Here is a 25,977-nt window from a genome sequence, read left to right as displayed (position 1 = left end):
GAAAGAGAAGACACTCCACTAATTCATAGAGGCACAGTCCAAAGAGAAAAGCCATCACAGGGGAAAAAAAATCAATAAGTATATCCACAAATGCCTAAAAATAAACGCAGCCATTCAAGAGACAGGAAGAAGGACGACAACATGATGTCCCCAAAGGAATACAACATCAGCTTTTTGCTGTGAAGTATGGTACTCTGTGGGAGTGGGGGAGGGGAAGGAAGCAAGGCAGTTTCCCTACTCCAAGTCTGGCAGTTGCTCAGATCTCAGTCAGCTCCCCAGGATGAGGTAACAGTGAGTGAGTGACTGTAGAACCCCCTCTCAGCTGAATCTACAAGTGGCAGGGCATGCGGAAACGTTTTCCTATCTTCGTGGTATGATGGCAGCTCACAGCTGGCAGCTCTGAGTGGCTGGCTGCAGCGGTGTCTCAGTCTCCTCTCCTCCTGTCCCACAGAAATGTCCCTTAGACCACTGGAAGTGTGGTCCTTCCTTTGTTCTTTCCATATCTTTTTTTTCATTAGTGTTGCTATACCCTAATTCAGACATCTTGGATCTCCTTGGGTATGGATCTAATTGGCTGCTCAAAGAAGGGGTACTGACTGGTCTCTACCCTGGGCCTCAAAACTTGTCAAGACAGCAATTATGAAGTCATATTACAATGAGCAAAATAAATGTTGACATGCTTTAAACCACTGAGTTCGGGGCAGTTTCTTACATAACAAGTAATCTATTGAAAGTTCAAAAAGTCCACACATGAGGATCTACCTTGTTCTTCTGGACTCTGAGAATGAACATACTCTATGTCCTGATAGGATCCAGGAGGCTCTCTCTGATCTGAAGTTCTGTCCTAGATCCAATCATTTGGGGAAAACACAGGACATAAAGGATAGCCCCAACTATTTCTATTGCTCTTGTGAAGCACTAAGAATGTGCTTTCTGTAGGTCTTCATAGAACAGAGGTAACTTCTGGGTTTCAGGGAGAATGATTTATCTTAGTTTCCTCTCAGGATTAAAGGCCTGTGTGTGGGTTTTGGTTTCCTTCAATATGAAGCTTGAGAAAAACGTTGGAACAGTTTATCTGGGAGGTGTTCTAGGAAGCAGGATGAGGGAGCAGGGGAGGGAGGAAAGTCCAATATAAAGGATGGTTTTCAGTGTGGTTGTTGAAAACAAGGACTTACTACTCCTAGGACCTCCTGAGCACTTTCTTCCTGAAAATACGCTCCTGTAGGGTACAAGTCAGAGACTTGTCCAGCTCTCCTCATTTCCTTTTGGGTTGAAGGCTACCCTGAGAGAAAGCTCTGGACTACGCTTGTACACGGGCTGACCAGACATCTGTGACCTCACAAAAGGCATTTTGGCAGAAAGATGAATGATACGCCCTTGGTGTGGGACACTGTTAGCCTGAACACAGTCAGAGTTCACATGGATTTCAGCTAAAGCTGAATTTCAAACAATCCACAGATTGCTATGGGATACCAGGGGTTATGCTATGGGATACCAGGGGTTGCTACCACACAATGAGGATAGGGAGGTTCACCAGAATTGATTCTAAGACCACAGTCCCAGTTCACACTTACATACCAACTGAGTAACCCTGGTCACATCATTTAACTCCCAGTTTGTTTTCTCAACGTGTAAAATTTATCATGTGTAATATTTCTCACAGGTGACATTTGTGTGGAAAATACAGAGACAGGGCCTGTGAGTCACTAGGAGCTGTGATCTGCCTGGCTGCCCAGTGGGCCTAGGAAGGATGCCCTTACCAAGCTGGGCTCTGATTCCTCCATGAGGACTAGAGCTCTCTACACTGAAGATGGTACCTTCCTGTAAGGCAAGATTTGTTAACCAAATTCCTGAAAACTGGTTGATAAACTGGCATGAAAATTTGTCAGAGTGGTGAATGAGAAGTTCTTCAAGGACAGTGAGGGAGATCCAAGATGGCTGAACAGAGTGTAGCCACACAAACTTCAGCTTCTCCAGGATATGAAAAGAACAAAGGAAAGGCAACACTTCCAGATGCCTGACTGATGGAAATTTTCAACCAAGAACTTGAAAAAAATGAAGACTTTGTGGGACAAGAGGAGAGAAGATAGACATACCAATATAGCCAGCTACACAACAAAGCCAGCATCCATCAAACCACAACAAAGAGGAAGGAATAGTTGTATGCCCCACAGCTCACAGTTCTAGCTTAGAGGTATTCTGTAGTCATCTACTGACTTTTATTTCAGCCTGGGGAGCTGACTTGTATCTGGGTAAGTGCCAGGCTTGGAGCAGCAAAGCCACCCTGCTTTCTTCCCCTGCCCCACTCCTGCAGAGTGCTATACTCGGCAGCAAAAAGTCGGGCAGTGCTCCTCTGTGCCACTCCTATGAGTATCAGAATCAGCATCAGGAGGAGACACCATTTTCTTAAAGAGAAATAGGAGACTGTGACAGCCCATGTCACTGGTGATATTGCCTGAGGGAGAACCTTGTGGACCACCCAATCAGACCTGGAGTGTTAGTAGGGGACAGGCTGACCACTTAAATTGGTGAATCGAGAGCACAAGGCATACTTACCATCCCTCCTACAAGGGCTCCAGGTAAAGAGCAGGAAAGAATTCCCATCTTTAAAGGCAAGTGCAGGCCACTGCAGCTAGTCCACATGTAACTAGGGGAATTTATCTGAAGGATAAATACACAGTCATCACTTTCTTTGACTTTTTCCTGGAGGGTTGGCAGGGGTGGGGTATCCACTTCAGTCTCTGAAGTGCTCCCCTCCCCTCTATATCACTGGTGCCTCTATTCAAACTGCCAAGGTGGAATAGAGACAGGCAGCTGGCTCTGGAAATGCCTTAGAGCAGCCTCATAGGGCTGAGTAGATCACCTTCTCCCTGTGGCTGTGGGAGCCCTGCGTATAATGACCATGAGAAGTCTGTGACTACATGATAAAGCATGGAACCCAGCTGGGTCTCTGGGCAATCACTGTGTCTGGCTTTAGAGGCTCAGAGTTCCGTAAATGACTCAGAAGGATGGTTGCAGAGGGGTTCATTGCTAACACTGAGATCACACAAATTCTTTGTGTGGTTCTTGCAAATCTATCAGACTTTTAAAGAACTAATTCTGGCCTGCGCCACAGCTCACTACGTTAATCCTCCGCCTGCGGCGCCGACACCCCGGGTTCTAGTCCCTGTTGGGGCGCCGGATTCTGTCCCAGTTGCTCCTCTTCCAGTCCAGCTCTCTGCTGTAGCCAGGGAAGGCAGTGGAGGATGGCCCAAGTTCTTGGGTCCTGCACCCTCGTGGGAGACCAGGAGAAGCACCTGGCTCCTGGCTTCAGATCAGTGCGGTCGCGCGCCAACCGCAGCAGCCATGGGGGGGGGGGGGGTGAATCAATGGAAAAGGAAGACCTTTCTCTCTGTCTCTCTCTCTCTCACTGTCCACTCTACCTGTCAAAAAAAAAGAAAAGAAAAGAAAAAAGAAGAAGAACTAATTCCAATTCTTCTCAAACTATTCAAACTCCTTCCATGAAACCAACAACACCTTAATTCCAAAACCAGAAAAAGATACAACAAAGAGAACTATAGATCAGTATCATTGATGAACACAGATGCAAAAAAATCCTTAATAAAATATTACCTAACTGAATCCAACAACACATCAGAAACATCATTCACCAGGACCAAGTGGGATTTATACATGGTATGCACTGATGTTTCAACATATGCAAATCAGGGGTCAGTGCTGTGACATAGCAGGTAAAGCTGCCACCTGTAGTGCTGGTATCCCATATGGGTGACAGTTAGAGTCCAGCTACACCATTTTCAATTCAGCTCTCTGCTATGGCCTAGGAAAGCAGTGGAAGATAGCTTAAGTCCTTGGGCCCATGGAACCATGTATGAGACCTGAAAGATCAGGTTCCTGGCTTAAATTGGCCCAGCTCCAGCTGTTGCAACCATTTGGGGAATAAATCAGTAGACAGAAGACCTTCCTTCCTTCCTTCCTTTCTTTCTCTCCTCCTCTCTCTCTTTCTCTCTTTCTCTTTCTCTCTCTCTCTGCCTCTCTGTAACCCTGACTTTCAAATAAATAAATAAATCTTTAAAAATATGCAAATCAATAAATGTGATATATCACATTAACAAATTGAAGAATAAAAACCATGCTATCTCAATAGATGAAGAGAAAGCATTTGATACAATACAGTATCTTTTCATGATAAAAATCTTAAGAAAAGTGAATAAGGAAGGAACATTCCTCAACATAATTGAGGCAATATCTGACAAATGCACAGCAGGCATCATTTTGAATGTGGAAAAGTTGGAAGCATTTACACTAAAGATCTGGAACGAGATACAGATGTCCACTTTCACCACTGATATTCAATACAGCTCTGTTAAGTTTTAGCCAGAGACATTAGGCAAGAAAAAGAAATCAAAGGGACACAAATTGGAAAGGAGAAAGTCAAATTATCTCTGTTTGCAGATGACATGATTCTACCTAAGGGGAACCAAATGCTCCATTAAGAGAATATTGGAATTCATATAAGAGTTTGGGGGCCAACACCGTGGTGCAGTAGGTTAATCTTCCACCTGCAGCACCAGCATACCATAAGGGTGCTGGTTCGAGTCCTGGCTGCTCCTCTTCTGATCCAGCTCTGCTATGGCCTAGGAAAGTACTAAAAGATGAACTGACCATCAAAGAAGGATTCTCTAAAGGAAGAAGAGAACTTCCACTTTGCTTATGGCCTTTTCTAAATACTGATGGGATTTGTGGATTCAAAATGCTTTCATAGCCTAGGCAGCTCATGTCGGGAGCCTCGGGTAGTCACTGACATCATACTTAAGAGTGTTAATTGTTAAATTAACAAGAGTCACTGTGCACTAACTCCCCATGCAGGATCTTTGAGAGTTAACTGTAAAACTAGTTCCCAATTTGTGTGTGTGTGGGGGTGCAAATTGTTGAAATCTTTACTTAGTATAGAGTCAGTCTTCTGTGTACAGAGTTAATTGAAAATGAATCTTAATGGAGAAGGGGACTGGCAAGGGGAGAGGGAAGAGGAAGAGGGATGGGAGTGTGGGTGGGAGGGCAGGTATGGTGGGAAGAAATTTGTATTCTTTAAAAAATAAAAAAAATAAATTTTAGAAAATGAAGAAGATGAGTGCTTGGGCTACTACAGCTGTGTGGGAGACCCAGAAGAAGCATCTGGCTCCTGGATTTGGATCAGTGCAGCTTTGGCCATTGTGGCCATTTGGGGAGTGGGTCATTGGATGAAAGACCTTTCTCTCTGTCTCTCCCTCTCACTGTATATAATTCTACCTCTCAAATAAATAAATAAAAATTTTTTTTTTGTTTTTAAAAGAGTTTGGGGCCGGCGCCGCGGCTCAATAGGCTAATCCTCCGCCTTGCGGCGCTGGCACACAGGATTCTAGTCCCGGTCGGGGCACTGATCCTGTCCCGGTTGCCCCTCTTCCAGGCCAGCTCTCTGCTGTGGCCAGGGAGTGCAGTGGAGGATGGCCCAAGTGCTTGGGCCCTGCACCCCATGGGAGACCAGGAGAAGCACCTGGCTCCTGCCATCGGATCAGTGCGGTGCGCCGGCCGCAGCGAGCCTACCACGGCGGCCATTGGAGGGTGAACCAATGGCAAAACGGAAGAACTTTCTCTCTGTCTCTCTCTCTCACTGTCCACTATGCCTGTCAAAAAAAAAAAAAAAAGAGTTTGGTAAAATGACAAAATATATAATTAGCACACAAAAATCAATAGCCTTTGTATATTCAAACAATGCCTTGATTGAGAAAGAACTTGTAAGATCAGTACTATTCACAATAGCTACAAAAAAAATTTAAATACCTTAGAATAAAATTAACCAAAGAGGTGAAATATCTCTACAATGAAAATTTAAAAAGTTAAAGAAATTAGAAGACACACAAAAAAAGAAAAAAACTTCCATGCTCATGGATTGGAAGGATTAGTATCATCTAAATGTCAACACTATCAAAAGCAATTTACAGAATCAATGTGACCCCAATCAAAACACCAATGGCATTCTTCTCAGAACTAGAAAAAACTATACTAAAATTCATTTGTATTCACAAATGATCTCTAGTAGTCATAGAAATCTTAAACAACAAAAACAAAGCCAGAGGTATCACAATACCAGATTTCAAGACATAATACAGGCAGTTGTAACCAAAACACTTGGTACTCTCAGAAAAATAGATATGCAGACCAATGAAACAGAACAGAAACTCCAGAAATCAATCCTTGCATCTACAACCAACTAATCTTCGACAAAGGAGCTAAACAAATAAAACAAAATAACCCCTATAAGAAAAGGGCAAAGGACTTGGGCAACTACTTTTCAAAGAATGAAATCCAAATGACCAACAGATACCAAAAATATGCTCAGGATCATGAGCCATCAGGGAAATGCAATTCAAAACCACAAGGAGGGCTGGCGCCAAGGCTCAGTTGGTTAATCCTCCACCTGCAGCGCCAGCATCCCATATGGGCACTGGGTTCTAGTCCCGGTTGGGGTGCCAGATTCTGTCCTGGTTGCTCCTCTTCCAGTCCAGCTTTCTGCTGCGGCCTGGGAGGGCAGTGGAGGATGACCCAAGTGCTTGGGCTCCTGTACTCACATGGGAGACCAGGAAGAAGCACGTGGCTCCTGGCTTTAGATCGGCACAGCGCCAGCCTTAGTGGCCATTTAGGGAGTAAACCAACAGAAGGAAGACCTTTCTCTCTCTCTCTCTCTCTCTCACTGTCTATAACTCTACCTGGCAAATAAAAGAAAAAAAGACCAGCCTTCGCTGGCTTAAAAGGAAAAAATACATTGAGGTATCACCTCGCCTCATTAGAATGGCTCTCATACAGAAATCAACAAAAAAACAAATGCTGGCAAGGTTGTGGGTGGGGGAAAAAGTAGCCCAGTCCACTGTTGATGGGGATATAAACTAGTACAGCCATTGTAGAAGACAGTATGGAGATACCTCCAAAAGCTGAAAATAGATCTACCCTATGACCCAGCAATCCCACTCCTAGAAATTTACCCAAATGAAATGAAATTAGAATATGAAAGAATTATGTGTATTGCAGATCAATTCACAATAGCTAAGATACGGAATCAACCCAGATGTACATCAACTGATGACTGGATAAAGAAATTATGGTATATATACACTACAGAATAATACTCGGCCATAAAAAAGAATGAAATCCTGTCTTTTGCAAAACAGATACAACTGAAAACAATTGTATTTAGTGAAATAAGCCAGTGCCAAAAAGCAAATACATGTGTTTTCCCTGATCTGTGGTAAAAAACAGAGTGCCAAAAATATAATATATAGGAGTAAAATTGATATTTTGAGATTTGATGATTGCTTACAGCCCTGGTCTTGACTGTTAAGGAACAGAGTTTTTTCCTTCATAATATTTATTGAACTCATTACTTAGTATAGGGTTAATTTTATGAATATAACATAAACTGAAAGTAGATCATTATAAAAATTAAGAGAGGGAATAGGATAGGAAAGAGTAGGAAGAGTGGGAACACTGGCAGGAGGCAAGGTGAGGTAGGAAGTGTCACTATGTTCCTAAATCTGTAACATGAAATACATGAAATTCTATGTCTTAAATAAAATTTAACAAGTAAGAAAAATAAATAAATCACTTGAAAAACTAGCCAAATTCACTATAAACTTGTTCTAAGGTTTTGATTTATTATGGTGAGATGATACAGATTGAAGGTCAACCAAGGGAAGACAGGCATGAGGAAGAATGGAAGAAAGTCCTACTTGTGTCTTTTGGTGCAGACCTGGACAGCTTTGTGTGATAATATGCAAGGAGTATGGCCAGCAAAGGCAATACACCTGAGCCTTCATGTCCAGAGTCTTTCTCCAGACTTGGTCATGTAGATATGGTTTACTGTCTCTGTGTCACTGACCTTTGGTCTCCAGGCCGTCTAGAGCCCAAGCTGATATCACATTGCTGGTCCATGAAAAGATGAAAGGGTGGAGAGGAAAAACAAAGAAAAATTCGGGGTGGGGGAAAACTAGGCAACCCAGGATAAGGCTTGCTTCCAGTACACCAAATGGTCATTGTGTTCTAAGAGCACATAAACCACGCATTGGTCTGTTCCAGAATCTTGCTTATATAATGTACAGACCAAATCATTTGTCCTCAGAATCCACATTTTTCCTTTTCATGAAAAAGTAGAATGTGTCTCCCATTTTTTAGAAAATTACACATTTTCTTGATCATGCAATGACTTGCACAAAATTTCTACAATAGGGAAATGGAGAAAAAATTATTTTTGAAAACCTAATATATATCAGCAACTGTTAGTCACATTTACGTTATTTCATATGAGTATGGGCCAAGTGCTAGGATATAATTCAGCTAGCTCTGAAGTCTTGAATTTATCTCATGAGCTAGTTTCAGTTCATCACACCTATTCAACAAATATGTACCAGTTGCCTACCATATGCACACAAAGTATTTTGTTTACACCACTGAAGGTTGCAAGCAATGGAATCAGACACCTGGATAGTGCTAACCATCAATGCATGAGGTACAATGAAATTCACAAATCTTAGTACCAAAGACACCTAGATTTGAATCAAGACTCAAAGAAAAATTACGGGACTATATACTTACATTAAAAAATTTATTTTTATAGTTTACTGGAAAATTGCAAACCCACAGTCCTAGCATCACTTTTCTTCCTGCCTTTTGAAAATTCATGTTGTGGTAATCAGTCCCCAGGGATCTCTACCTCCTGTATCCACACCTTGCCACATGCAATAGGACTGCTCTGTGTATCCAGAGGATATGGCAAAAGGAATAGTGTGCGACTTCCCCAGTTAGATCCTCAATATTAGGAATCCCACTTTGCTTCTCTTAGATCACTCACTCTGGGGGGAGCCAGCTACCCCATGAGAAGTATGTTCCTTCAGCCTATGGTAGAGTCCCCAAAGCAAAAATTGCTTCACCTTTCAAAAACTAGAACTGTTGGGGCTGGCATGGCTCAGCAGATTAAGCCACCATGTGCAATGCCAACATCCCATATGGACAACACTTCAACTCCTAACTTCCTGCTGATGCACCTGGTAAAGATGGCTCATGACCTTGGGCCCTTTCACCCATTTAGGAGACCCAAATGGATTTCCACACTCCTGGCTTCAGCCAGGACTAGACCCTGCCATTGTAGTCATTTAGGGAGTAAACTAGCAGATGGAAGACCTCTCCATCTCTGTATCTACCTCTATGTCTGTATCTACCTCTATCTCTGTATCTATCATCTCCCATCCTCTCTCTGTAACTCTGCCTTTCAAATAAGTTTTTAAAATATTAAAAAGGGGCCGGCGCTGTGATGCATTGTGTTAAGGTCCTGGACTGAGGTGCCAGCATCCCATTTGGACGCCGGTTCTAGTCCTTGCTGTTCCACTTCGGATTCAGCTCTCTGCTGTGGCCTGGGAAAGCAGTAGATGATGGCCCAAGTCCTTGGGCCCCTGCACCAGCATGGGAGACCCGGAAGAAGCTCCTGGCTTCTGCCGTTGAGGCAATCTGGGGAGTGAGCCAGCGGATTGAAGACCTCTCTCTCTCTCTTTCTGTAACTCTCTTTCAAATAAATAAAATAAATCTTAAAAAAATAAAATAAATAAAATAAATCTTAAAAAAAATTAAAAATCTTTAAAAAGCACTGCCTTTCCATCCACATAGAAATACATACTTCAGTCCCAGCACAGTATTTAGCCCAGAAAACATCAAAACTACAACTTCACGGGAAACCCTAGTCAGAACAAATAAAACCACTCCCTGTGTGGAATAAAAAATGTTTGTTGTTTTAAGCTGCTAAGTGTTTGGGTAGTTTGTTATGCAACAACAGATACCTAATAGATATGTAACAATAACAGATAACCAAGTGATTTCCAGAGGCTCAAACATGAAACAAAGACATATTTCTTTTGTTTTCTAACACATTTCAGGAGTTTACTTTGCAGGTAGTTGTTTTTTTGTTTTTTTCCTCTATGTTTTCTGTGAACTGAGATAAAAATACTAGCATAATAAAAGGTGGCTAAGCTGACTACAAAAAACTAGGACCTACAATGTCAGAGTGTTTCAGAGGAGCTAACCCAAACCTTGTAAATATAATTTATTATCTCACAAGGAAACAGAGCAGAAAAGCAGTTCTAGACTTTAAGGAGTTCAAAAGATAGTGCAGACATTTACTGAAGTACAAACATAAAGCAGTCCACCAACAAACACTGCTTCCTTCCTGCAGGCAAAACCATGCGTTTGGTACCCGAATCATTTCATATGCCATAAGATTATCTAATTTACAGATAAAAAATTAGACAAGGCACAAAGTTTGCCTTTATGAGTAATGGAGATTAAAAGTTAAAAGAATCTGAGGACTGGGATGGAATACTGCACTATAAAATAAATTAACACAATTTTGCATAAAAATCTATCTCCTTAGCTAAATTTAATGTACATTAAGTTCTAAGATATTAAAGTTGTAATTTTAAAATTCTTCTATTACTCTTTTTATACTTTCCTTTCAAGTCCTCTACAATGCATATTTCATATACCTACATCCATACACACACATATTGGCGTCCTTCATACTAACTAAATTTCCATAGTTCAGCAAAGGAAAGTGAGAAACCAAATTCTTTTTTTTTTAACTTTTATTTAATGAATATAAATTTCCAGTGTACAGCTTATGGATTACAATGGCTTCCCCCTCCCATAACTTCCCTCCCACCCGCAACCCTCCCCTCTCCCGCTCCCTCTCCCCTTCCATTCACATCAAGATTCCTTTTCAATTCTCTTTATATACAGAAGATCAATTTAGTATAAAGATTTCAACAGTTTGCACCCACATAGAAACACAAAGTGAAACATAATATTTGAGTACTAGTTATAGCATTAAATCAAAATGTACAGCACATTAAGGACAGAGATCCCACATGAGGAGCAAGTGCACAGTGACTCCTGTTGTTGACCCAACAAATTGACACTCTAGTTCATGGCGCCGGTAACCACCCTAGGCTGTCGCAATGAGTTGCCAAGGCTATGGAAGCCTTCCAAGTTTGCCGACTCTGATCATATGTAGACAAGGTCATAAAAGACAGAGTGAGGATAGTAACCAATGATCCGAAGAGTGGCATTTACCAGGTTAGAACAATTATACAGCATTAAGTGGGGAAGAGGACCATCAGTACACACAGGTTGGGAGTAGAGCCATTGGTGGTAGAGTAGAGGTTATGATTACAAAGGAATGAGGCCCAAGTGCACTAGACAGGGTCTAGAACAAAGGACAGAGTCATTATTAGAGGAGCTAAGAAAGGTGCTGTCTAAGCTACAATTAAGTTTTCTGATTGAGAGGCAAATAGAACCTGATAGAAGGGGCTTGATAATAATCTGGTGGGCTTTAGGCCTTGTAAGTTAAGAGGCCCAGACCTATCTATCTCTTCACATGGGGTATATCCTAAGGGAGGTGTGAACCTCCTAGGGGAAGGCACTCTGTTGACTTTCATTACTTGGCTGGCCTGGGAGGAGAGCTGGCCAGGTAAAGGCAGGGGGCATCTCTAACAAGAAATTTACAGTTCTGCCTGCAATGTTGCTGACCCTACTTGACCATCCCCTCAGCTGCAGTGGTCACTTTGGAAGTTGGGCTGAGTGAAGGGCTTTTCAGCTTAGAGCCAATAAGATCTGTGGCTCTGACCTGGGCATCCTTCGACTCCAGGGCAGGTCCATTTCCAGTGATCCAACTCTTGGCAGAGCTGCCAGGGCTCTTCACAAGCTGACTTATGCTGAAGCCCAGGTTTACCACATTGAAAGCCACTGCAGTGGACTGGCCTGTTGGGTCTCCTTGAGGGCCGATCACTGTACAGATCAGCCAGTAATAGGCCTGCCATCCATTGCTTCTGATGCCTAGCTTCCTTTTCCTCCTGGTTTGTGTTAAAGCAGACCAGAGGATGCAAGTCAAGGGAGTGCCCAAGTCCCATCTCTAATCTTCGGTGGCCTGAACTACAAGTCTATAGTCACAGGCAGGTTCTGTAGTAGTTTTTCTAAGGTAGACAATGCCCATGAGGAAAATTATATTCTCACTTTAAAACTTTCTTTCCCTTTGGTCTGAAAGGGAGGTTTTTTCTACTTACTGTATACTTCGCTGATGGCGAAGTGAATCTAGCTATGAGATTATTATTTAAGTTCTTATTTTGGCTATGCTATTACAGAAAAATATTAGCCATCTCTTTTATAAGGTCTAAAGATTAAATTGTGCATCCTACAGATTCCTTCATAATAGAATTAGTTTCCTACCTTGAAGAGAATAGAGAAATGAAAGAACAAGTTGGGCTTAGAATAGAGAAATGAGGGAGCAAGTCCTAGATCGCTTGCTGACAATAGCAATATTACATGAATACTTAGCTAACCGTTTCAACCATTAGATAACAACTTAAGAAAACATTTACCAGAAGGTCCAAAGCCTTCTATAAATTTTAAGAATCATGTATTTGAAAACACCTCTTAAATATCTAACATGGTGTAGTTTGTTTAACCAGTAAACTTAGGCACAACCATATAAAATGTTTTTAGTTTCTTTCTACCAACAAGTTTAAAACATATGATACACAGATTCAGGTCATACAAATTAAAATGTATCTTTGATTGATTTTAGCAGCTTAAATTTATGGACAATCTTATCTATAAGCCATTTAAAATAAAACTCTTAATAAAATTTCCTATGTGGACATACAATATGTACACACATATAACATAGCATAATAGACCAATATAGCAATTTTAATAATAGCTTTTAAAATCTTTAACTCTTTTTATAGATTGCCAATTGATTTGAATTGCTTTTTGTTTTTAGATTACTTTAACACATTGCTTTAACAGAGCATCAGAGTTTAATTCTATGTCAAAGAGAAATTGAGCTTCCTGTGATCTTTTGCTGTGAGGTTTCCTTCCTTTACCTTCTTTCATATTGGTGACCGTGTTTCTGCGTTTCTGTGTGTAACACATCTTTAAGCATCTTTTGCAGGGCAGGATGAGTGGCAACAAATTCTTTCAGTTTCTGTTTGCTATGAAAAGTCTTAATTTCACCTGCATTCACAAATGAGAGCTTTGCAGGATATAATATTCTGGGCTGGCAGTTTTTCTCTCTTAGTACCTGGGCTATGTCTCGCCATTCCCTTCTAGCTTGTAGGGTTTCTGATGAGAAGTCTGCTGTGAGTCTAATTGGAGATCCTCTGAGAGTAATCTGACGTTTCTCTCTTGCACCTTTTAGAATCTTTTCTTTATGTTTCACTGTGGTGAGTTTGATTACAACATGTCGTGGTGAGGATCTCTTTTGGTCATGTTTATTAGGGGTTCTATAAGCTTCCTGTACTAAGATGCCTCTGTCCTTCTCCAAACCTGGGAAATTTTCTGCTAGTATCTCACTGAAAAGGCCTTCTAATCCTTTCTCCCTCTCCATGCCTTCAGGAACTCCTAGAACCCGAATATTGAGTTTTTTAATAGTATCCTGTAGATTCCTGACAATATTTTTTAGATTTCTAATTTCCTCCTCTTTTCTTTGGTTTGCCTGTTTCCTTTCCTGTTCTCTGTCTTCTAAGTCTGATATTCTCTCTTCTGCTTCGCCCATTCTGTTTTTAAGGCTCTCTAATGTGTTTGTCATTTGATCTATTGAATTCTTCATTTCATTATGATTTCTCGTCACTATCACAGTTTCATGTTCTACTACTTGTTTCATTTCGATTCCTCCTTAATATTTCATTTTCACGAGAGAGATTTTCTATCCTGTCCATTAAGAATTTCTGTAGTTCAAGAATTTGTTTTTGAGAACTTCTTAATGTTCTTATCAATTTTTTGAGATCCGCTTCTTGCATTTCTTCTATCTCATCATCTTCATAATCTTGAATTGGGGTGTCTTTTTCATTTGGGGGCGTCATAGTGTCTTCCTTGTTCTTGTTACCTCGGTTTTTGCATTTGTTGTTTGGCATGTTGGAGATATTTGGTTTCTTCACTGTGGTGTTTTTTCTTGTTACACTATGGCTCTATATTAAGTGGACTGTCTGCTTTCAGTGGTGCCTTAGAGGCTTGAGATGAGTGTGGACTGAGAGCTGTGTTTGGTTCCTCAGGGCTGAGGGTGTGTCAAAGATGACACTCCCAGGTTAGGCGTGGTAAATCTCTCTTTCTTTCTTTTTTTTTTTTTTTTTTATTCAAAAGGGAAGTAATTCCGCACAGCTGAACGTAATTGGAGGTAGTTAGCAGGCAAATGATATACCCACAGGTGCCAGAGATCGGAAGCTCTTTCCCAAGGACCACACAGGGAATCTCTGCTGCCCTCAGTGTGGGCTCCAATTCTCCTGCAGTCTCCCACTGGGTTCCCAAGTTAGATGCTAATCTCCTGTTATTTCACCCCTCCCCCCAGAGTCAGGTTTTTCTGCTAGGCTCAGGGCCGGTGCAGACCTGAGGTCACCCTGCTTATGACGTATGTCCAAAATGGCACCCGCTCTTTGTCTTGCTCGCCTTTGAGGGGTGAGCGGAGAGAGAGAAACTCGTGTCCGTATCGGTCACTTTTTTTTTTTTCCTCTCTCTCTTCTAGTTAGCCTGGTGAACTTTTCCCCATGGAGTTTCAAGCCTCGTTCCCTCTAGTCTCCTCTTTCCGCTTGCCCGCTAGTGTCTCGGGCTATTGAGGTTCGGCTCACCTCGCGTTCCAGCGCTGGTGCGTTGAGTCTGCTGCTGGTGTCCCGAACTTGGGCTCCCACGCTCTCCACGCCGGTCCACTGTGAATCACTAGTTCCGGAAGAGTTTCTGCTGCTGTTTCTTCCCCTACTCTTCCTTGACCCTGCAGTATCTCCACTTTTATTAACCTGTGTGTCTTGCTGAACTATCAATATGCTCCCTTCCTATTCCGCCATCTTGCCGCTCCTCTCGAGAAACCAAAATCTTTGTTCATATCACACTAAAGGAAAAGTAAATCTAAAGTTATATTTAAGCAAAAATCCATATCTCGAAATGCAAAGACAAAAAGTAGATCTTCTTTTAGTTCCCACAGGACTGCCTATCACTTTGATGACTGTTAAACAACTGGTTTCCACATTTACAGAACTAGCTGCTAAGTTCCACACACCCCAGGAGGGTTAGCGGATCTGGTACCTGCTATTTACACAGCCACATTCCCATCAGTGCCTCTGGAGCTATAAGCCACCCAAGAGAATTTTTCCTACAAGCACCTCCAATTTTGCTGAAACTCAGCAAATCCTAGAGCTTTACTCAGAGAAGTTGTGAAGTTGCTACAAAGTGTTTATTATTTCTGTGAAATTACAGCTCATAATTTAGTTTGGAAAACTTCACTTCTGTAAGAAATAAATGAAACAGAAACTGTGACCAACAAATATTTTTTTATTCTGACTCAGAAACACATCCCTAAATTCAATTCTACCACCAAAGTAGTCTAATTGTTAGTTATTTTCTCTTGTTTACCTAAAGATAATAGTCACATTAAACTATCTGGAACACTAAAATTCATCACAAAACCAACCTTTTCAGGATTTTTTAAAAATGTATAATTGTAACAGTTCTAAATCTTAATCTCCTTGTAATCATCGGCTCATTCACTGAAGTCTCATATTCAAATCCTTTATTCCCAAATTATTATTGATACTCACAGAAGCATACTGAATTGAGATTAAATGCAAGAGACACATGATAACGTTAGGATGATTCAAACATCAAGTCCAAATGTACAGGTGGCAGACATACTCAGAAAGGTGGCTGGGGCTAAATTTAACAATGTTTTACTTCATCTTGTAATTATGTCTGGAATATTAAAATATGTTAAGGGAGAGAAAGAGGTGAAAGTGATTCTCTTTCAGAATGTGCAGGTCTTTTTGGAAGAAAATGAAGCACTATACTATTAGGTAGGAAGATAGAAATTAGTCTATGTGTGTGGAAAAGGACTGAGGAAAACAAAGCACCTGTGGAAAGGAATGGTAGCCTCTAGCAGCTCAGAAGCATGCTCAGTATTTCACACTACAAAGTTCTAGCCAGACCCCAAGAACTCTATAGGTGGTCTCGGGCTTTCCCCCAGGAGAATCCTCTGCCCTGGGCCAAGTGGGTTACCCAGTCGGATAACACTGGGTAATAAAAAATTAGGAGGAATTTCAGCAGTTTTACAACCTTCAAACCCTTTGTCCAGGAGAAGAGGGTGGAGGGAAGGAGAAGTGGTGGGAAGAACTAGACTTTCGTTCCTTTATTAGCTCCAGTCTAACGCAGGCTGCATTCTTAGCTCCCGGCTCTGAATGAATGGACACGCTCTCTCAGATCTGGCTGGACAGGTACCCGTGAGTCTTGTTACTGTGCATACAACTACTCTACATCTCATGTCTGAATTCTTTGCTGTGGGAAAATAAAAACCTCTGAGCAGTCATCTCTGCTAACAATATCATTAGACTTTTTTTATTTCTAATTCCTCTTTATTTTTTATTTCCTCTTTAATAATTATTTCCTGTTTTATAATTATTTATTTCCTCTTTAGTCAATTTTTATGCCTCTTTGGAACAAATCATGAGATAGCTCCATTTCAAAATTACTGGATTCCTCGCCTATCACCTAAGCAGTAAATTAAAATGATTGGATCCATGTCCCCTCATTCTCACACACTAAGGTGCACATGTGTAGGTGTTTCTAAGGATAAAATACAGTTGGGGCAAACTGTCTTTCTAGAAATTTTAGTCTTGCTATAATAAAACCTAAAATTGGAGCAATGTTAAAATAGAGGACATTGTGATGAAGAAACACTGAAGTCTCTGGACTTCCTATTAAATATGTGTTCTTTTGAAAAGAGCTCACCCCTTTTTTTCTTTTTAATCAAAGCAAGTCCAACAAAGACCAGCAGTTTCTAAAACAGAATCATAGAAAACTAGGCCACATTAATAGCAATGCAGTGTAATTGGGTGCTCCAAAAATACTAATGTTCATATTTCCTATAGTTTTAAAGTAAGTCTGTGTGAATGGAGAACCTATTCTTAGAACCCTACATCATTCATAATGCCACTCAAGTACAGAAGCAATAAGATATGTCAAAACACTATTAAAATAGTGTTCCAGGTTCTCTGGGCTCAAATGCTAGAATGCCCAAATCTATAAAGGAACCTCATTCCTTCAGATTTTAGGAGTGAGAATTCCAACTCCACCACCAATTACTGTAAAGTAGCCACCAAATCTGCCTGAGTGATGCTTCTCACACTGTAACAGAAGCACCTGGATAATTCAGAAGGCAGAATGCTGGGCCCCACCTTCTGAGTTTCTCTCTCAGGAAGTCCAAGGCTGCCTCTCAGAGTGAGCTAGTAGGTAGCTGGAATCTGAATCAGAGCCGGGATTTGAACCCGGACACTCTGATACACAATGCATATGTTCCTAGCTACACCTTAATTGCTGTGCTCACACCAATTCAAACATTTTAAAAATAATTTTTATTGAGTCGTCACAAATAATTGGGAAATATATAACATTATTTTGGACTGATTTTTTTTTTTTTTTTTTTTTTTTTTGGACAGGCAGAGTTAGACGGTGAGAGAGAGACAGAGAGAAAGGTCTTCCTTCCGTTGGTTCACCCCCTAAATGGCCGCTACGGCCAGTGCACTGCGCTGATCCGAAGCTAGGAGCCAGGTGCTTCTCCTGGTCTCCCATGTGGGTGCAGGGCCCAAGCACTTGGGCCATCCTCCACTGTACTCCCAGGCCACAGCAGAGAGCTGGACTGGAAGAGGAGCAACCGGGACAGAATCCGGAGCCCCGACCGAGACTAGAACCTGGAGTACCGGTGCTGCAGGCGGAGGATTAGCCTAGTGAGCCGTGGCGACGGCCTGGAATGATTTTTAAAGTCAAGTTTGAATTATCATGGTGGGGGGAGTTTAATTTACATATAGGGAATTCACATTTCAAAATGCACAGTTCTGTGAGTTTTGACAAAAACAGTGACCACCACAAAAGGGCACCATCACCTAAAAATTCTCTCCTGCTCCTTTGAAAGCAGTTTTGGTTTGCCAATTAGTCAGATGTTCTGCGTTTCTCCTCTGCTCCACTCCCAATTTGTTGCACAATTCTTATTTTCTCTGGCAGAACATTCCTGGGAAGGCTGCTGGTACTCATTGGAGTTGTGCTGAGCAAGTTGCTCTAGGACAAAGCAGTAGATTTGGGTCATAAATTGCTATAAATGTATCTAAGATTAAAATGGAATTGTATCAAGTTGATTATGTTTGAGTCCATATATTATATTTTAAAAGATCTATAGGGGTCACCTTTGGCAAATACCAGGGAAGCAGCTCACCATTTTGAAAACTGGTAAGAAATGGGGAGGAATGAATCATTTATCTTTGCAGTCTTTTATTGGCTGTGCCATTGGATAACCAAGTACTCAGAGTAGATCAGGGCAATTTCTCTTGTTTAAAGTAGAAGCTAAGAAACATTGAGATATCATTATGTTGCAAATGTGAGGATTAATGAATCAAGTTCAAAGGCAGCTAAAATATCACAAACAGGGGGACAAAACTACGCATTATGGGCCTCCAGATGGAAGAACAACACTCACTCTGAAATTTTTTAAATAAAAAAGAAATGGAACTTGACTCAATCTGAACCTGACCAACCTCCAGACCCAGTTACCAATTTATAGGAAACACAGATAGGAACATGCTGAATCAGCCAAAGTTAAACTACAGGAAATCCCACGTAAGAAATGAAGCAATCTCCTAGACACACAAATGCTGAGAAAGAGCAAGAGATGGAGCCATGAAGCGGAAAGAATGGGAAACTTACAACTTTTTAAAATATGTAGAATACTCATACTAATCAATTACAGTATGTGGCCCTTATTTTGATACTAATTAAAACTTTAAAATGCAAGGTTTTATGTGAAAAGTGTAAATGTGAATACTGATGACACCTTTAGATATAAATCAATTAAGAAATCAATGCTGGGGCTGGCACTGTGGCATAGCAGGTGCAGCCACCGCCTGCAGCGCCGGTATCCCATATGGGCACCAGTTCGAGCCCCAGCTGCTCCACTTCCTCTCCAGCTCTCTGCTATGGCCTGGGAAAACAGTGGAAGATGGCCCAAGTCCTTGGGCCCTTGAGCCCGCATGGGAGACCCAGAAGAAGCTCCTGACTCCTGGCTTTGGATTGGCTCAGTTCTGGCCATTGCAGCCATCTGGGGAGTGAACCAGTGGATGGAAGACCTCTCTCTCTCTCCCTCTCCCTCTCCCTCTCTCTCTCCCTCTGTCTCTCTGTAACACTGCCTTTCAAATAAATAAATAAATCTTTTTTTAAAAAAATCAATGCTATTTTTCAGTATACTGATGGTATTATAGTTATGTTTCTTAAAGGGAAAGGTTATCTTTTAAAGATTTGTTCTGAAACAGTTATGAATGGAATGGCATGACATCAGAAATTTGCTTCAATAAAATACAGACATGGGAAAAATGAGTGGAGGTAAAGAATCAACAAGATTGGCTGTAGATTAGGAGCAGATGAGGATTTATTATAGTTTTGCTTATTCTCTATATGTTTGAAATTTACCAAAATATAAAATTGCAATAAAAGTAAAAGATAAGGAAGATTTTTATGCAAATGTCCATAATGGCATTATTGGGAGCAGCCTAAAATTGGAAAAAAGCATCAATTGGCAAATGGATAAACATAAAATATGGCCTATCCTATATGGTTTAACCACCTAAAATAACACCACTAATGAGTTTTCCAATCAAAGACAAATGTGAAGGTTCTAGGCATAGTTACTTGATCAAAAATAGTTTCCACCATACTCAACATAGTATCCCTCAACATTTCACACACTAAACAGTAGGAAAAGCAGTGCTGAAAATCTGGAATATGGATGGACTCAGATCCTCCAACAATTTACATTTAAAATTAATAAACACTGTGATGTTGATTCATAATCTTTTTTTTACACTACAAGTTGATCTGTTCCAAATCCTGTTCTCTTAAATGCTTGGGAAATCCTAGGTTAATAAAATAAACAGAAAAACTCCAGTGTAATATCCAAATATCTAAATGCCTTAAACAAGGACAAACATGAAAGACCCTTAACAGAGAGGCTATTTGGGGGGTTTCAGGGAGAATTAAGGAAGATAGGTATTAGAAGATAGGTGGAGTCTCAAGACATCTCAAGAAAGAGAAGGAAGTATCAGATATTTTAATGCACAGGCTCCCAGAAAAGAATGTGGGTTATAAATACATGTTTCCCTTCAGCATGTTGTTAGAGATTATCTTCTGTCAACATATCATCAACAAAGACAACAAAAAGTGAGAAACTCCATTGTCAGGGCCATATATGCTTAGATCCATGACTAAATATGTCATAAATAAAAGTGGAGGATAAACTTTTGAGATACACAATAATAAACAATTTTTAAAATCAAAACTTGATTTTTTTAAAGTCAAATACCTATATCAGGCCAGCGCCACAGCTCACTAGGCTAATCCTCTGCCTATAGCGCCGGCACACTGGGTTTTAGTCCCGGTTGGGGTGCCGGTTCTGTCCTGCTTGCTCCTCTTCCAGGCCAGCTCTCTGCTGTGGCCCAAGAGCGCAGTGGAGGATGGCCCAAGGGCTTGGGCCCTGCACCCGCATGGGAGACCAGGAAGAAGCACCTGGCTCCTGGCTTTCGATCAGTGCAGCACGCCGGCCATAGCAGCCATTTAGGGGGTGAACCAACGGAAGGAAGACCTTTCTCTCTGTCTCTCTCTCTCACTAACTCTGCCTGTCAAAAATATATATATATATATATCTATATCACAGCCTGTTTATAAAATTGCCTGTAAAGAGCATTTTCATTTTACATTGCATTTCAACACATATGTTCATTGGATGTACAAAGGCAGGAAGTTCAACTTAATTTCTATGTAATTTTCATTGTCTTGCAGAATTTAATCAGCAAAACTCTTGGTTCATATGACAACATTAAATAATGGTGTTAAACAAGGCTTCTCACTCAAAGTTTTGCAACATCCAAATAGAATTATTTCTGACTTCCAGCTCAGGTTAAAAAAAAAAAAAAAAAAAAAAAAAAAAAAAAAAAAAAAAAAAAAAGTTAGTTCCTCCAGAAAATGTTGCAGAAGCAGCTCAGAGACCAAGACAACCAAGGCCTGGGATCTAAACACTTCTGAAGAGTCTCCCTCTCCTTTTCGCTTTCAGGCCTTTATTTCCAAGGATAGGAGCCAACTAGTATTTCTCTCTTCATTTGCTAAACAACTTCTCCTCCATCCTCCTCCTTCTCTGAAATTAATTATTGATTCTCTGTGTTTTAATAAATATGAATTCAGACAGATTTTTGCTTTAGTGACTGGACTGAGCATTCTGTTATTTCCCCTCAGATAATTAGAGGCATGCTAGAGGGCTAGGATGCACTGCCTGAAGAATGTTCTCAGCCAGCAGTAAACATATGGTAGAGGGGGCTGTTTCTTAGCAGGAATCTGCTGTCAACAAGCTCATGGGGACCTGTCATCAGGGATCTGCACAGGAGGTGACACGATGGGTGATAATGCCTGGCTACATTTTCCCAAGAGCAAATAGAGGGTAATTCCTGTGGCCTCTTGTAGTAATCCTGCATGTTGAACAGATGCAACATCTTTCCAAAGGGTACTCTGCTCAGGAAGTTAACAGGAAGACATCAAAATGAAACTGAACTAGCTCTGTATACAAAGGTCAGCAGGTAGCTGGTTAACATCCAAACATCAACGTCTAAGAAAATGGAGGCCGTTTAGGCAAAATCCAGAACAGAATTTCTAAATCCAGGCATGTTCATTTTATTAACTTACAGGATTATATACAGCAGGTTCCATGGCTGCAATAGTTTAGTATGAAATAAAAAAGACAAATCTATGGATTTAATAGAGTCTCTGGGAGTTTGGTGCGCAAAGGTGCGTAGATACAGTTGAAAACCTCCAGTGCACTCTGCATCTAAGCTTGATGTGAATAAACCTGTCACTTCTGTGAGTTAAAAGAGGTGGGTCTGTTCCTGTGCACTGGTGTATATAAACACAATGTGAATATTGCTCTACGTGGGCTCGGCAATAAAAGTCTACCTGTAAGTAACGGTGTCAACCCATAGCAGGCATGCAGCAGGGAGCAATTTTAAAATAGCAACCTGTATTCTTTCCTCGAATAGGGATTAATCAAAAAGTGCATTGGAACACAGTTCTAACAGTGGAAATGTAAGTAATTGGTAAGGAGCAGTTAAAGATAATCATACACATCGTGGATTGAAAGCATAAAGGGTCTTCAAAAAGTTCATAGAAAATACACACTATTTAAAAAAAAACTACATGGATTTGGAACCAAAAATAAGTGTGTCTTTCAATAAGCATCTTTCTTTTTGCAGTTATCTCATATTTTTAATCTGACTGGAATGCCTCTCCAAAGTTGTAACCTCGTTCTTCACAATTTGCATGGGCCAGACTTAATGACGTTTTTCTAATAAACAGAAGTGATTCCATGTAACTTCTAAATCCAAGTCATAAAAAGATGACTTCCCCCTGGCTTTTTCTATCTTGGGCCATCCCATGAGTACATTCAGGTAGCTCTGTGGAAAAGTCCATACAGAGAGAAACTGAGGCCTCCCACCAACAGCCAGCTTGCCACCTTCAAGAGTAAGACACTGTGGAAATGTTTCTTTCAGCCTTGTTCATGCTTTGGATGACAGCAGATGAAGTGTCTTTGCTACAACTTAAGAGAGGCCCAAGGCGGACAGCCAAAGTAAGTCATTACTGAATTCCTGACACACAGAAAGAGTGAAATAAGTATTTATTATTATTTTAAGTCCTTAAGTTTGGGGATAATTTGTTACACAGTGACACACAACAAATACAAAGTAGATATTCATTTAATATTTTAAAGAATGAGAGTTGTTTAAACATTGGGTGTTGATGTGCTTCCAAACTGAACATCTTTGCAGATGGCCACCTAACCTCCATTTCACCTTATGATGCTGAACCCCAGAGATTTTCACAACTGACCTAAACTACTCTCTGGAAATATATCTCTCAAAGTAATGCCAACGTTTCTTGCCTATTTAATGCAAATTAAGCGTGTCCTCAAGCAATGCAGTCAACTGTTGTCCTCTGTATATCGACCACTTTTGCATTTAGCTGTAAATTTTTCTTTTAATAATGCATGAAGTATGAGAATTCTTTCTACCTGAGTTCTTTTTTTAAAAGATTTATTTATTTGAAAGAGTTACAGAGAGAGAGAGACAGAGAGAGAGGTCTTCCATCTGCTGGTTCACTCCCCAATTGGCCACAATGGCCGGAGCTGCACCAATCCGAAGCCACCTGGGCTCTACCACGCTTCCTTCACCACCTTCTGGATGAAATCCAAGATTTAGTGTAACATGAGAGGGTCTTATGACCTAACTTGTCAAACATAGCAGGCTTTATTTTCCAACATGCCTCTCTTTCTATGTTATGCTTCTCAAAAATAGTTATTTATACTTCTTTGACATAAAATGGGACAGCAACAATTCTGAAAGATTTCAAGATGAGGGAACAAAGATGACTAGGTGTCCCATCTAGCACATTGCTCCTAGATTATCTTTACCTTTCACTGTATTTGATTTATTTTTCCACTCTGTAAGCTATAGAAAATGTATTCTATTTCAAATGATTCTTACCCATATTAAAGCAAAAGAATTGTGTCCTAGGGAGAGGCAGTTGATTCTTGTCCTTTGGAAATCAACCAATTTTGCATCTACTTGTAAATTCAACTCACCACTCTTAGTTGCTTTTATCTGCTTATATTTTCTTAAAATTCTCTTTTCAATTAGATGTGCTATCTTACTGATACCTTCATTAATTAATAAATAATATCTTCATTCTATATTTGTATGACTCATTATTTTACCTTTTCAAAAAAATTCAAACATGCTGATTCACTCCTCTAGATCTTTCTACATGATATAACCTATAGCTAGAATGGCCCCGACCATCTTTACGATAAAATCTAAGCTATTGAGCATAACACGGAAGTCCTCCATGACTGAACCTTGCCTCACTATGTGATGGCTCCATTACTCCCATATCCTAGGGTCTTCCATCACTGATCTTTTATCTCCATGCTCAGACATCATCTCCTCTCTGAAGACCTCTGTAATCACCTAGATATTTATAAGCATAGAGATGTGACACTGCGTGTAAATGAAATAGCATTTAGGAAGTCCTGTGTCTGGACAAGTCAGGTGTCCCTGCAGTACTCAGGAAGTTTGGTGTGGCTGGCAGGAGCATGAGAAAGTAATGAGAGATGATCACACCAGTCCACTCCTGGTTTAAAGACAACAGGAAGCCACTGATGTGACTTTTTTTTTTTTTTTTGACAGGCAGAGTTAGACAGTGAGAGAGAGAGAGACAGAGAGAAAGGTCTTCCTTCCGTTGGTTCACCCCCCAAATGGCTGCTATGGCGGCGTGCTGCACCAATCCAAAGCCAGGAGCCAGGTGCTTCTCCCTGGCCTCCTATGTGGGTGCAGGGCCCAAGCACTTGGGTCATCCTCCACTGCCCTCCCAGGACACAGCAGAGAGCTGGACTGGAAGAGGAGCAACCAGGACAGAATCCGGCGCCCCAACCTGGTCTAGAACCCGGGGTGCCGGCACCTCAGGTAGAGGATTAGCCAAGTGAGCCGCGGCACCGGTCTTTTTTTATATTTTTTATTTTCTTTTTTTACTGATGTGACTTAAGCATACTACTCATCATGATTTTTTCCATTTTGAAAAAAATCACTGGAGTTGCTGAAAGGAGAATGGAAGAAACAGATTGAAGACAAACCACAGGAGATAGGCAGACCATGTTAACAGGCATTTTAATCATTCAGGTGAGAAATAATAGAAATTTGAACCAAGGTGTTTGCAGTAAAATAAAAATAAGAATAATAAAGTGGATTGCTTTAGAAGACATTTGAAAAATAAAGAGGACTCTATGATGGGTAAAATAAATGCAGTGAAGAGATGGCAAGTATCGAGAAGAATTTAGCGTTTCTTAGCCAGATAACAAAACAACACATGGTGCCACTCACTGAAAGGAGATTACATGGGAAGAGAAACTGGACTTATGGACTAAGTGTGATACCCTGTGAAAATATCATCTTTAAAATTAAAGAAAGTATAACTCATTTTCTAGAACAAGAACAGTCCAGTCCTGGAACATAACTGACTGCACACACTGGTGGGATGTTTTAGATCACTTTAAAATGATCTATTAAAGTCAAATTACTGTCTCATGACACATCCAGGCAAGGAACCTCAGGAAATGTAAAACAGCTAACTGAGCTCACAAATACACAACGATGAGGGCTTGTTCCGGCTCAGAGGACAGCACCATGTGGCATTTTTCAGATGATTCCATCCTTGCCCCATCATCTGAAAATGAAATATATGAGCAGCAGCAGCCTTGCTCCAAATGAAAGCTGAATTCAGTCCTCCCCAACTGATATTTCATCTAGAGTATTGTTCATTAAAATACGCACCTGTTTTACCTGAACTATCCAATGTGGCTATTTACCTTCATCAAACCACCCAAATAAGTACAAAATTGTCCACATAAGTTTGTTATGTTGATTTACAGACTAAATGTTCATTATGCAAAAATTTTCATGGATTTTATCAGAAAGGCAGAGAGACACAGAGAGCGGAAGAAAAACAGAGAGAAAGACAGAGGGAGACAGACCTTTCGTCCACTGATTTAATTCCAAAATGCCTGCAACAGCCAGGGCTGGGCCAAGCTAAAGTCACAAGCTGGGAACTCAGTCCAGGTTCCCAGTAGAGGTGGCAGGAACCCAAGTACTTGGGCCAACACCTGCTGCCTCCAAAGGTGTGCATAGCAGGAAGTTGGAACAGGGAGTTGATCCAGGCTCTAACCCAGGGACTCTGATTTCAGATGCAAGAGTCCTATGCAGCACTTCAACCACTATTCGAAATGTTCAGCCC

General features: G+C 40.8%; 1 pseudogene; it reads right to left on the bottom strand.

Moving 5' to 3' along the window:
- Positions 1–1,233: 1,233 nt before the first annotated feature.
- LOC133752131 (uncharacterized) overlaps positions 1,234–25,977 on the bottom strand; it is a 47,580-nt pseudogene continuing 22,836 nt past the window's right edge.

Source organism: Lepus europaeus, chromosome 2 (assembly GCF_033115175.1).
Source record: "Lepus europaeus isolate LE1 chromosome 2, mLepTim1.pri, whole genome shotgun sequence".
Taxonomy (NCBI): Eukaryota; Metazoa; Chordata; class Mammalia; order Lagomorpha; family Leporidae; genus Lepus; species Lepus europaeus.
Note: the sequence above shows the minus strand (reverse complement) of the source record. Positions and strands in the feature narration are given on the sequence as shown.